The sequence below is a fragment of the Polypterus senegalus genome, chromosome 5 (assembly GCF_016835505.1).
Source record: "Polypterus senegalus isolate Bchr_013 chromosome 5, ASM1683550v1, whole genome shotgun sequence".
NCBI classification, from domain to species: Eukaryota; Metazoa; Chordata; class Cladistia; order Polypteriformes; family Polypteridae; genus Polypterus; species Polypterus senegalus.
In genome coordinates this window covers 42,075,349-42,088,791 of record NC_053158.1, presented here as the reverse complement: position 1 = coordinate 42,088,791, position 13,443 = coordinate 42,075,349, and the positions used below count along the sequence as shown (strand labels likewise).

Below are 13,443 nucleotides of genomic sequence, written 5' to 3'. Positions count from 1 at the left end.
GTGTTTCTGGTCAGCAGCCGTTATGGATTTTAGTGTCATATCCTGGAATATTTAAATCAATGCTTTAACTTTTATAGACACTCTTTTTCATTATTTTGTGTCACACTGCATGCTTTCCTCTTTCCCTGGTGCTTGTGGCAAAAGAGTCTTGGGAGTCCTTGGAGATAAAGAAATTCACTTTCTAGCCCACTAAACACAATTATACTCAATTTATGTGGACAGAAGCACTGCCTTTCCTTAATGTATCAGTAGGTTAATTGTAAAAATTACAACCAGACAGTAAGAAGACTGTCAATTCCATGCGTCATTAATGTCATGTTCCACATGTGGTGCTTTTCTTTCCTTGAATGCACTGGAATGGACCTTCATGACCCCCCTAGAAATTAATTTCAGACAAACAAAAGAGTAGGTTACACTTCTTTTCTGGAAGCCACAAAAAATAAAGGCTGACATTCAAGGATATTTAAGTTTACAAGTTTGGACATAAACAATGTGTATGTACTAAGCTATATGCTTTAACAATAACGTTACTGAATCGTAAGTTAAACTTGAAAATCATTGCATCTTTTGTTACTAAGCAAGCACAAAGAAGAAATAAAAAAATGCCCTAAAGTGACAGCAAACACTATTTTGTTATTTATTTGTTTATTTATTGCAAAACAATAGCCCAATTTCTTTTTTTAAATTATTCATTTTAGGCTAAATTTTAATACATTTCTGTGCATTTGTCTTTTTTCCCCACTATATTATATAGCCCTTTGAAATGCTTATACAAACTTTATATATAAATGCATAGACAGGTCAGAAAATAAATGGCTTGCGAAGTTGATAGTTTCTGAATAGGCTCTCTCACACCATAGCCAGAAAAGCACAAATTGCAGTTAAAGGATGAAATTATGATTATGCATTAGGGAAGATTTCAGTTATCTTTTATAGTTACATATCCATCCATCCATCCATTACCCAACCCGCTATATCCTAACTACAGGGTCACGGGGGTCTGCTGGAGCCAATCCCAGCCAACACAGGGAGCAAGGCAGGAAACAAACTCTGGGCAGGGTGTCAGCCCAGTGCAGGGCGTGCACACACACACGCAGCACACACTAGGGATAATTTAGGATCGCCAACGCACCTAACCTGCATGTCTTTGGACCGTGGGAGGAAACCAGAGCACCCGGAGGAAACCCACGCAGACACGGAGAGAACATGCAAACTCCATGCAGGGAGGACCCAGGAAGCGAACCCGGGTCTAGTTACATATCTGGTGAACTTAATACCACCCTTCAATTTTCAAATCTCTTATCTGTGCCACTTGGAGGAACAGAAATGAGAGTATAAACTGGATGCATTACATGTGGAATAGGACACTAAATAAATTAGGGGTCATCCATTTTACAAGCACAGATCTTATTTATTTATGAACACATTTCCTAATAAACAATCTTCATATAACTTATATATATTTAAAGCAAGGACAACAATCTATATTTCCAAATTAAAAATTCTCACCAATTGACACAGTGTCTACTTTAGTAGTGTTTAAAAATTATAAAACAGAATCATCTTCTAAAATTAATAATGATGACCTATGAATACAGAAACAAATTCACAAGTGCTCAGGTATGACCGACAATTTCATGCCTTTCAAATTTCAAAATCTGGTACCCTTGCATACTAGTAACTGTGACTATCTTTGCCATTCCAACTGACTGGAGCACTTGAAAATTGATTTATACTAAATTTACAATTCCAAACTGATGAAATTAAAGAGGAAGTAGTAAGTAAACTAGGCTGAAATCGCTAATTACATCCGGCTACCATTTTTACAGACTCCTGTTGATTATTTCTTTGCTCTCTAGCTGGCTATTTTGTTACTCTAGCAGCCATACCACCTGCACTTCAGGACAGATATTTCAAAGGATGCTAAGCATGTTTAGAGTGGACCAATATTGGGATGGGAGACCATCTAGGAAAAGCTTGGGTTGCTGCAGGAAGAGGTGTTGATGAGGTCATCTGGGAGCCTGTGGGAGCAGTTCTTCAGATGAGAAGTAAAACAAAGGTCCTAAGACTCTGGGCATTTTTTAAAAAGAGTATGTTGTACCCCAATGTCCTGGCTAAGTTGTTCATCATGGCTGTGTCCATTCTGACCCCTTATTCATCCCTGTCTCTAACTGGCTATCTCTCACCCCTTTAAAACCTAACATTTAATGCCTGGTGAATGTACTAGTGCAAAACGGCTGCCATCGCAATATCCAGGTGGATGCTACATATTGGTCATAGTTAAACTGGTTCCCCATTATCTATTTAAAGTGCTTTGAGTAGTTAGAAGTTGGAAGTCTGTCCTGATAGTGCATTGCAGCACCCGCCACACAACAAACCACCTGGATTGGAACCTGAGTGCAGTGTGTGACACCTTAGCACTACACTAGAACAGTGTAAGATTTTTTACGGTGGCTGGAGTGCCAATCCCAGTTAATTGGATACATCTGCATTGGAAATACTGTGAAATAATTTACATTGGTAAAATACCATATACAGAAAAATATTAGATGAAACCTCCTTTTTTAACCTGCCTTGCAACACTATTTTACACATTTAAAACTGCTCTGAATGACAATAAAGTCAACAAATCAAACATGTACACCTTTTTTGGCAACTGAATGTAACCAAGATGTCTAATAACGCAATTCAATTATGCTTTTGTGCCACATATCTCTTAAAACAAATGGTTTTCATGATTAAATGACTAGCTCTAGTACTAATTATAGATATTCTTTGTAAAGATAGAATTTGAAATTATATAAATAAACTCCTAAAATAATTCTTATTACTTTTATAACACAACAGATTCAAAAATTACAACAAGGCAGAGTATATTATGTGCTGCATGTAAATGTAATGCATACTATAGACTGACTTTCAATGCAACTTCAAACTTAATACTGCTATTAAAATAACGTCTTTAATTGATTGTTGACAATGTTGGCTAGGATATGCTGATGGTGAGTTAACAGTGATTCTACATTCAAAATAAAATACAAATATATAAAGAAGAATACATTAACCCTGTTACGACTCTTTGTTTAAATACAGTACTGCATAATTGAAATATCAACTGATATTTCAGTGACTCAATTGTTTATTTAAGCAGTTTGTGAGCTTTGGGATCTTTTGAAGAGCTGCACAATTTCCTTAATCAATAATTAAGATAAAGCTGGAAGCAAGCATTTGAAAAGGTAGGATACCTTTCTTTTCACTGGGTTCTTGAACCTCTTTTATAGCACATATTATAAATGATGACCATGCCTCTGGAATAATGTTAATCTAAAACTTCCAAACATATTAATAAATAAAAATCTCTTATATATATTTCTCTTCTGGTTCGTCCTGATTCCTCTTCAAACCCGTTCCCCACCACACGCAGCCCACAAGGCATTTCACGGCATTTCTCGATTCCTACCCAAAGGAGTATTTGCACATCCTCACACCAGCTGGCATGCCTCCCCATATCCTTCATCTGAAGGTGGGAGCCGTAGTTATGCTCCTCCGAAATATTATGCCGATCAAAAGGTCTTTGCAACAGAACAAGACTCATCGTTACCCGAATACATACAAATATTACTGAGTGCAAACTGCTCGCTAGCCAAAATTCTGAAACAATCTTCATTCCCAGAATCTCTCTCCTTCCTTCCGACACCAATCTCCCTTTTAAATTTAAACACACACAATTCCCACTCAAACTCGCCTTCTCCATGACTTTCAACAAGTCCCAAGGACAAATGTTTGCAAAGATTTGTGTTAATCTACAGTCTCCAGGCTAGTATCTAATATTTGGACTAGACTATCTGATATTGATTCATACCTCAGCAACCAATTATTTCAAATTATATACCTAGTTTAAATCCTCAGTAAAGATGCACCAGTTGTAATTTTTGACACTTACTTTTTTTTTTAATCACCTCTTTTTTTGATTTCCTATTTCTGATAATGCCCCTTCTACAATGTGTCAAGTGATCAATTTAAAAACAGCCTGTAAACATTAGGATTCTGTTCTGTGCAAACATATGTTATGCAATATTTATTCTTCTGCAGACTTAGAGCATTGTACACATTTACAGACATAATTTATATACCAGGGGGTCCAACTCAGACTCTGGTGGGCCATACTGGCTGCAGGTTTCATTCCAGCCACTTAATTCTTAATGACTAGTTTTTGCTGCTGATAAACTATTTTTGCCTTACTGTTGACTCTTTTTTTGTTCCTCTTTCACCTTAATTAGTAGTCAAACAACAATAAGACACAAAGTGAGCCTACACATGACCATCTAATCTTTGACCATCACACAATATTTGAAAATAAAGGTGATTTTTTTATAATGTTAGCAGTAAAATATGCACTTACATCCTGGCCTTGAATGAGTTGTTCTAATCATTGATTGACAGGCATATACAGGACAAATGACCAACTGCATCCTTGCATTACATGGATATTGATTTGTAGTGTTGCTGTCCTTAAATTTAATTTAATTAATTAATTTATTTATTTATTTATAATGGGCAGTCAAATGTATTTATGGAATTACAAACAGACTTCAATTTTTCACATTTTTTGCGGACTGTCAGTAAAAAGACAGTTGGCAACCCTATCCCAATTCCCAGTCTGCTTACTTTGAACAGGAATGTAACCCTACCCCCCAATAACACTCTCTGAAATTCTTTACATATACATTCACATCTGCGGACAATTGAAAAATAACACCAGAACAAATACCTGAGTGAAAGATGTATACAAATATCGCACAGATCTAATAATCATAATAATATACACTCAAAATTCACATTATTCCTATGGATTACCCATTTCAATTATAAACAGCGCAGTTTCCTGTACAATTGTGTTTGCAGTGACCATCAGCAAAAGCCAAGTCACTAGGGAAAGCAAACACTGATCTAAAGCAGGAAAGTTTTACTCATGCATTACTCTATATAGCATATTTATTAGTAAACCTCTCCAGTGATATAATATTATTATTACTTGACTGACATCTTCATCCAAGGCAACTTGCAACAATTAGTCATGTTTCTTTTGTTTTTACAATTAGACCACAGCCAGGTGAAGTGATATACTCATGGTCACACAGTGACAGTAGCGGGTTTTAAACCCACAGCCTCAGAGTCTGATGTTTGAATTCCAAAGTCTTAACTACTACACTACACTGCCTGCTAAAATAATTAACCCTTTGTAATACTGTATATAGAAAAGTACTTAGTCAGATACTACTTTCATACATCCAATTAACCGAAGGCACTATAACTCAGGCTCTTACCCCCAAAGGAAGCTGGGTAACACAGCATGTATTAAATATATATAAGAGGCAGCTATTTGAAAAAAGAGTGACATTATGTTGACTAACGCAAACAATGCATTTTATGAAGGTAGCACGTTTGCTGACACTCACCTTTGTTCTATTTTAAAAAACCTGTCTACAAAAAAATACTACCTAAAACTGACTACCATATATTTTGTCTAGTCTGGCAGCCTCCACCTTTAAAGTGCAGAATACAAAAAGGCTAAACACTGGGATGAACTTGTGTCCATGCGGTTCAGTAGACAGCAGCTGGGAAGTGTGGTCAGTAAATCTGTGCAACACATTGGCATGAGGCAGCCACAAGTCAGTCATGGCCACATGTACACTGCTGGATGTGGTACCAAAAACAACTTGTCAAAGCACATCAAACCAATTTAAATATATGCAAAACTGATTCGGTGTTAAATAAGAACTGTGCTGCCTGAGTTGGGTGACAGCAGTTTTGAAAGAGAATGGAATCTATAGACGACACAAAATTGTTTGAATTCATGTAGGAATTGCAAATGGGAAAAATAAAATGAAATAAACAAATTTCAGGAGGTGTACCCAGAATCCAGGTCAAAGGGCAATAAGTCATAAGACAAAAAGGAGTACACGTAACCAGAGCCAAAAAAATACGCTAAAAGATATTTGTACTTAGAGGGTCAGAGAAGTTGTCGTAACCAGTGAATTCAAAACTAATAAGAAGTGAGAGTTAGGTTAATTTATAGTTCAAGAACGCAAACCAAGAAATGCCCGACTTTTACCTTTAAAGTGCAGTCGTGACATCATGTTTTACAAACTTCCGGTTGTCTAGCCTAGCAAATGAAAAAAAAAAAAAACTGTTTCAAAAATGGCTGTGCCAATAAACACAACAACACAGTGCAATGTTAAAAAAAAAAATTGGAACACAAAATAAATATTACCAATGGATTGATTCCTTGTCCTTCAAACACCCAGAACCTTTTATCAAATATTTTTTAAAGGCCATAGAAAACTTGAAAAAAGTGAAAATCAAAAGTCTGATCATTACAAAAACTTACCTGAAAGATTTATTTTGGTGTAAATACTAAATAACAAAACGAATACGGACTGTACTTTATTTAGAAGAAGACAATTATTTTTCGTTTTATATTTCATGAGCAAAATACTGGATAGTTATCTGATTAACTCATAATGATGGTATCTGATTAACCATATAGTGGGAACCAATAACAGTTAACACAGCTGAAAAAACTGGCTATACCTTCCACAAATAAACAGATACTACTTTGAAACAGTCCTTTACTATCTTATCAGGCATCTTAAGAATCATGAACTATTTTCTCCAGTGATTCAAATGCTGAAGGGCAGCTCAGGGATTGCACTTCTTGAAAACTCTCCGTTAGTTTCTCATCATGCATCTCAAATAGTGAGCCGTAAAAGATATGTTAGTGTTGACTGTTTCAGTGCATTCAGTAACATTTCCAACTCCTTTTGTTTTGTGTTAGTGAAATATCAATCCTTGAGCCTTGTGCTTAAAAGTATAACATCAATTAGGAAAATTAACCAGATTTAATATAGTCAACAACTTAGATCATTCAATTTGTACATTTTATATTTTATGTTCAAGGATAACATATATTTTTCCTTAAAAATTAATTGTAAGCATGTTTATAGTATTCTGTTAGATCATAATAGCACCTGTCAGTATACATTAGATCGAGCACTGTACTCATGAAGTGAAGTGACTCAGTCTACATGTTGTTGAATCTATTCTGAACTGTATCTAAAATAGTGTTTTTTGTAGTTTTTACTTCATGATCCATATCAGCACATTTTTCATGCAGTCATTTCACTACAACAATTGAAGAGATGACATCTGTGTTGGTTGCTACAGTAGAGCTTATTTTGTTAAAACTGTTTTCGGCAAGTTATAGCATCTCTCTCTCACAAATAGTTGCCAGTAACTCAAAGTCTTTAGCATATTCATCTAAAGAAAGATTAAATATGCTAAAGAAGCCAAAGAAAATCTGATGTATGTCAGATATTTTCCATTATCTTTAATGAGTAATAAAACAAACTACTGTTTGCTTGCAGCAATACTGTATATGATAGTACTTTTCACCATCCAAAAGTCACAGGGCAGGCATTTCAAGTTTAAGAGCAAATGGAAGCAGGACGATATTTTAACTTTGAGGTTGGTCCTTCGGGAAATGGTATAAACCCATTAGAAAATGTATGGGTGGGATATTACAAATTCAGTCCTTTGCCACCCTGTAATATAGAATCAGAAGAGTTTGGATATCTTGGGATGTGATGAATGAAGAGTAACATGTAGTATGAAAAAAAGAAATAATGGGGTAACCACAGACTTTAAGACTGACAATGTAAACATTATATAGAAAATCCTACTAATGAAGAAACTATGTTAACCCCCTACTCCAATTTAATACATCACATGCTGGGTTGCCAGTTATTTATTAAAAACACACTGAATAATGCTTCAGTCGTAGTTTCAAAAGTAGTTTCATCATGCATTTTGGGCCTTATTTTCTTATGCACACTTAGACGTAACAAAACAATTTGGCATCTACAGGTACTAGATTACTTTATGCACCATTTGACAGTGCATTTTCATTTTCATAGCCCCACTCAAAAAACAGCAGGACTGAAGAGATAACAATGACAACATATACTGGCAATCAGGATATACAATTTAGGACACGCATAGTCATATGCATGCCAAGAGAATAGCAAGATAGTACACCATACAGCTTTAAAAATAAAGTGGTATCATACATTTATCTGCTAGTTGTTTCACTGTCTGGGTTAGTGCAGAATACATTTGGAAGACCCTACTTTACTCTCATAGTTGAATGACATATCATTACAATGACAGAATCTTTAAATGAGCCGGGTGCAAATGAGTGTGGATTTGAAAATGCCTCACATTACTCAGGATAGAGTGATTGCAGAATAACATACAACTTCCCTTGAATCAAACTTAAAACACATGCATAAAAATGAATGAATGAATGAATGAATGGATATTATCCACCCATTCATTTTCTAAATTTTAAAGTAATATTTATTAAAGTAATCAGACATACTGTATTTTTATGAATAAATATTTGTATTTTTATTTATTATACAGACCTTCCAGCAGCAAAGTATTCCAACAGCATGTGGGCATTACCATGGTCAGTACCTGCACAAGACTGACTGAACACATGAAGTTTGACAAACGAAAAGAGACCTTTAAGTCCATTAAACTTGTTTTTGGTTAACTAATAACTAAGTTGTCACAATATTTCTTAAAGTTTACATGAATTGTGCTATAAACAGTTTGCAACAAGTCAAGTCAAGTCAAGTTGGGGAGCATGCACTGGTACAGTGCATTGCCGAACCCACTACACAACGAAACAACTTGGGATCCCGGTTGGCAACCCCCCTGGCAGACAACATAACCATTTTAATTTATTGTGTGTAATACTTTTATTTTCTTAAAATAATGGAAACGTATATTTGTCAATATCATTTTTTATTTGGACAAAGCATTTATCCAAGATGACCAATTATATACCTAGTATACATATATACACACAATATATACATAAATAATATTTACAACATATAAAAACAAATCATGAACTGAGGCAGCCTATTAATCAATTGACCAATTAAACACCCTGCTTATGACATCAGCCTTCTGTCTGTTTGTCAGTCAGCAATTTCCTTTTACCATGTATATGGTGGGCTCTCAGGGAGTAACATTAGTTCTCCTAGCTGTAATAACCTACAAGTTAATATCTGGAGGGGAAGAACTCATCAAAAGCTGAAAAGTTTATAATATAAATTAGTTGACAGTGTTATGTCCTGGGGGTGGTGAAAGAAAATACTGTGAGGAAACTCAATCTTTAGAAACCCATGATAAAGCAAAACATCCTATGACCCAGGCAAGGAAGCAAATCCAAATATATTTACTGTAGGTCTAACAGCTATTCAGCTTGACCATGGGCAAAAAATATATAAATAAAAACCTAAGCAGATGTGTAATTCCTGTGATAACTCAACAAGACAAATACAAGCCCTTTAGCAAGAAGACCTAACCAAAAGTTCAAGGGGAAGGTAAATACAACAGAAAAATGGCAATAAACTAAAAGAGCAAAAGAATGCAGAATCTATGGTTTAGACTGTAATTAAATCTGATAATGGACTAAGGAAATCCTTTATTGAGTTCACATCCTGGGTTTGGAAGCACATTATTGCACGTAGCTCAGTTCTGTTTGGTCTTTGTCTCTTTCTTCTTTTATTGAGATGTTAACATTCTACAAAGTAATTTTTTGTCTGCTTCATAAACTGAAAAGGGAAAAAGTTGAAATACTTTTCATAATACAGTATATGTTTTCTTATACAGGTCTATAATTGTAATATTCATCCAATATGTGATTTATATATTTTTGTGTAAGGAAAATAAAACATGAAAAAGGCTTACTTGTAATGATTACTTAAAAATAAAAATGTATTTAAAAAATCAAGAGCAGTGGTGTGGAAAGTATTCAGCTAAAGAGGGTGTGTGAAAAAATATGTGACATAAAAACAGAAAAATAAGGTTACAGAACTACTGCTATTGACATACTATTATGATTAAGGAACTTATGTTTGAAACTTTCGCATTGGCATTTTGGAAAAAGTATTACAATTTTTCAGACATACATCCATCCCATCCATCCATCCATTATCCAACCCGCTATATTCCAAGTACAGGGTCATGGGGGTCTGCTAGAGCCAATCCCAGCCAACACAGGGTGCAAGGCAGGAAACAAACCCCGGGCAGAGCGCCAGCCCACCACAGGGCACACACACACACCAAGCACACACTAGGGACAATTTAGAATCGCCAATGCACCTAACCTGCATGTCATTGGACTGTGGGAGGAAACCAGAGTACCCGCAGGAAACCCACACAGACACGGGGAGAACATGCAAACTCCATGCAGGGTGGACCCGAGAAGCGAACTTCAGACATACAGTAGATCTGTAAATGAATGTACTGTACATGTTCAGCCACTATACAGGGCAGGAATCAGGCTGAGATAAGCAGGCTCAAGTACTAATCAGTGAAGTCAAAAACTGCTGTGAAGTGATTCTCTTCTCAAATTCTTTGTTATTCCACAAATGTGTTTCACCTCAGAAATTTTCAACATTTTAAAAAATATAGGAATTATAACTTTATGATAGCCTAGTTAGAAGATGTGCACTTTGAGTTAGGTAATGAGTACATGCAGGGTTATTTATTGTGCTGCGTTATGACAATGTTGATGGCATTAATGCAAAAACAGAAAAACTACAATTTTCCAATAGCTGAGGAAAAGCTCCATTCACCCATCCATTCACATTTATGTTACAAAACAAACAAGAAAACAATATAGCAGCCTACACATTGAACAAGGTTTTGAATTGAATCACTCCTTACAGATACAAACGTCTTTTGATGCAGTATTTTCTCCAAGGCCAAAATTAGAATACCAGACAATCAAGAAACGGTTAGAACACACTAAACATCTCAGGCTATCAACTTTATATTAAACTTTATTTTTTTGTAAATTCATCTTGTAAACTACTGTAAATGTCTCAGGCTATTAACACTGCATGAAACCTTTTTTTTATAAATTCATCTTGTAACTAACTCTAAGCAAGTTCTAGTATTTGGCTCTTAATAAAGTCAATAGTGTAGCCTGATTGACGAATAAAGTGGTTTAGATTGCAGAATCAAAATTCATCATTTGTCGTTCAGTCAGCATAAAGAGTTCACCCATTCAAACTGCAAAGTAAAAAAAATCCATGTTTTTCTACATTTATAACCATGTCTTCCATAAGGTCTGCTTTATTTTCTAGTTCCATTTAAGCTTTTTGCACTGTTGGTGTGGGGTACTAATGAGGTATTTAAAGCTGGCCAATAGTCCATGGTCATTTGTGATTAGCATGTTGCTGGCATTTTTGGCCCTTGTGGGAGCAATATAAGGAACATACTGGTGAAACCCTGTCATTACACTGCATTTCAAGGTGTATGACAGATTAGTAAAGGGTGCATGCTGCTAGAACATACATTGCACAAAATAAATGAGTTTATAAACATTTGGAATATATACAAATTGTTAAAAATTATTTTTAAAGTTACAAATGATCATTCTTTCCCATATAAAGTATATAGACTGTTATTGCCTGCTAGTATATTTTGTTTTTACCAGTACAGTTTTATAGGGTGATTACTCTCATGTGTGCAGAGTAAAGTGATAATGTTACTTGCATGTATTAATCAACATTCAACATGTCGTCACCCTACAGTGTCTTATTGCCAAACAGCTAATGGTAACAACACAAATGGCATATAGGCAGTGACAAGTTCAAACATTTATGCAAATGTACAAAACTGGTTTCCTGTAGCTAAAGACAGGGCAAGAAATTTTATATTTTATAAGCATTATGAAAAGCTGCCTGAGAAACGCAGTACAGTATAGGAAAAATGAAATCAAATTAATATATTTGCAGGCAATGTTTCTTTAATCAAATGCCTGCAATGATATTCATTCAACTTTACAGACCTCAATTTGTACACACTACATGAGAACAGGCAGTGGTAAAGTGAAAGAAATTAGAATCCAGAGATTACTAAAAGAAAAGGGACAAGGAAGAAAAATATTATTGAGAAAACAGGCTTTGTACCAGGAAAACAGGTTTGTACCAGGATATCTATTAATCAGCATGTTTAAACAAAGATAATAAACCAATCATAGTCATAATTAAGAGGCAAAAATGTTAAGAACTAGGATTACCAAATCACAAAAGAAAACATGGTAAATGTTTTGAATGCATCTACAAATTTGGGACAACTGGAAAGTCCACAACCCTAAATTTTATATATTTCCTCTGATAACATCATGCACTGCACACTTCCATTTGACCTTACCTAGCAATGCCATAGAACCAATAAACACAAAGCATCTTAAATTGACAGCACCCATACAAAAACAAAATTGGAGTCAAATTTACTGAACCATTTTAGGATGAGAGTAATTTTATTGATACACACATGGAGTCACTGCAATACCATAAAAGAAATGACTGGATTACAACTGTTGAGTACACTTCTCAAATACACAGTTAATTACAGGAGTATGAGATTAGTTGCCATTGCTCATGTCCTTGCAAGTTACTGATAAAGAGATCCTCAGAGTTTAGAATGACTGCTGCTCTTGTTTGCGCTAGTTTTCTTATCGATACTTGACCTTGTACAGGTATAACAGCAACACTGGGTCACAGATCAATGGGCTTTAATTAAAATGCTTTCTAAAACTGCCTAAGGCAACAGCTAACAGAAATGTTATTTAATATAATTAATATATTATGAAATAGTGAAAATGAACCTCCATAAGAATGCATCAAGGGATGTTGACTTTCCAATAACCAACAGCAGCTAGTGAGCACAATTCAAAGTGAACAGCAAAAAGAAGCAGATGCACAAATCTAAAAGAAGCAAGTAGAAATTCATTGCTAGAACCAGGAAGGTCTGCTGAATTGGCTCTTGCAAAAGGATCAATGAGGTCTCAAGAAAAGTTACATTGATATACATTCACTTATTTATATTAATTGGTAATAACTGTTACTTTTAAAGAAGCTTTGGGAAAAAAACAACAGACCTTATATCAGCAACCATCTTACCTAGAAACTGTAATACAAGGGCAAAGAAATGCATTTATGAGATGGAATATTTTCAAACAGTTACTGGACCTTTCACCCACGCAATTCACTTATAATCACAGGCTTCTCATGTCCCAGCTAATACATAAACATAAATTCCCAAATGTTTTTCTTTAAAGTCTGAATGGGAGGCTTACAAAAACCAAACTGTTGCTATTCCATTTCTGACAATGTGAATGTTAAAGTCAGCCTGGAATTGGAAAGTGCGTTATTATATCCTTTTTGATCTCCAGCCACATATCCTAATCTTGGCTGGGTTTCTGACAACTGACCTTAAAGCATATTCTCAGGATAATGAAAAAAAAAACCAAAAAAACTACAGCATCTGTTTCTTGCAAAGCAAATTAAAGTT

The 13,443-nt window shown here is 35.1% G+C and overlaps 1 protein-coding gene across 9 annotated transcripts in view; it reads right to left on the bottom strand.

Moving 5' to 3' along the window:
• The window catches only part of fam110b (family with sequence similarity 110 member B), a 176,081-nt gene that overhangs the window by 45,678 nt on the left and 116,960 nt on the right, over positions 1 to 13,443 (bottom strand). For 2 of the 9 annotated variants that reach the window (XM_039754546.1, XM_039754545.1), the window contains exon 4: positions 6,116 to 6,166. The exons of the other annotated variants lie outside the window; for them this stretch is intronic. The gene's annotated coding sequence lies outside the window, so the exon portion shown is untranslated. The remainder of the gene's footprint in view (positions 1 to 6,115; positions 6,167 to 13,443) is intronic. 9 annotated transcript variants of the gene reach the window in all.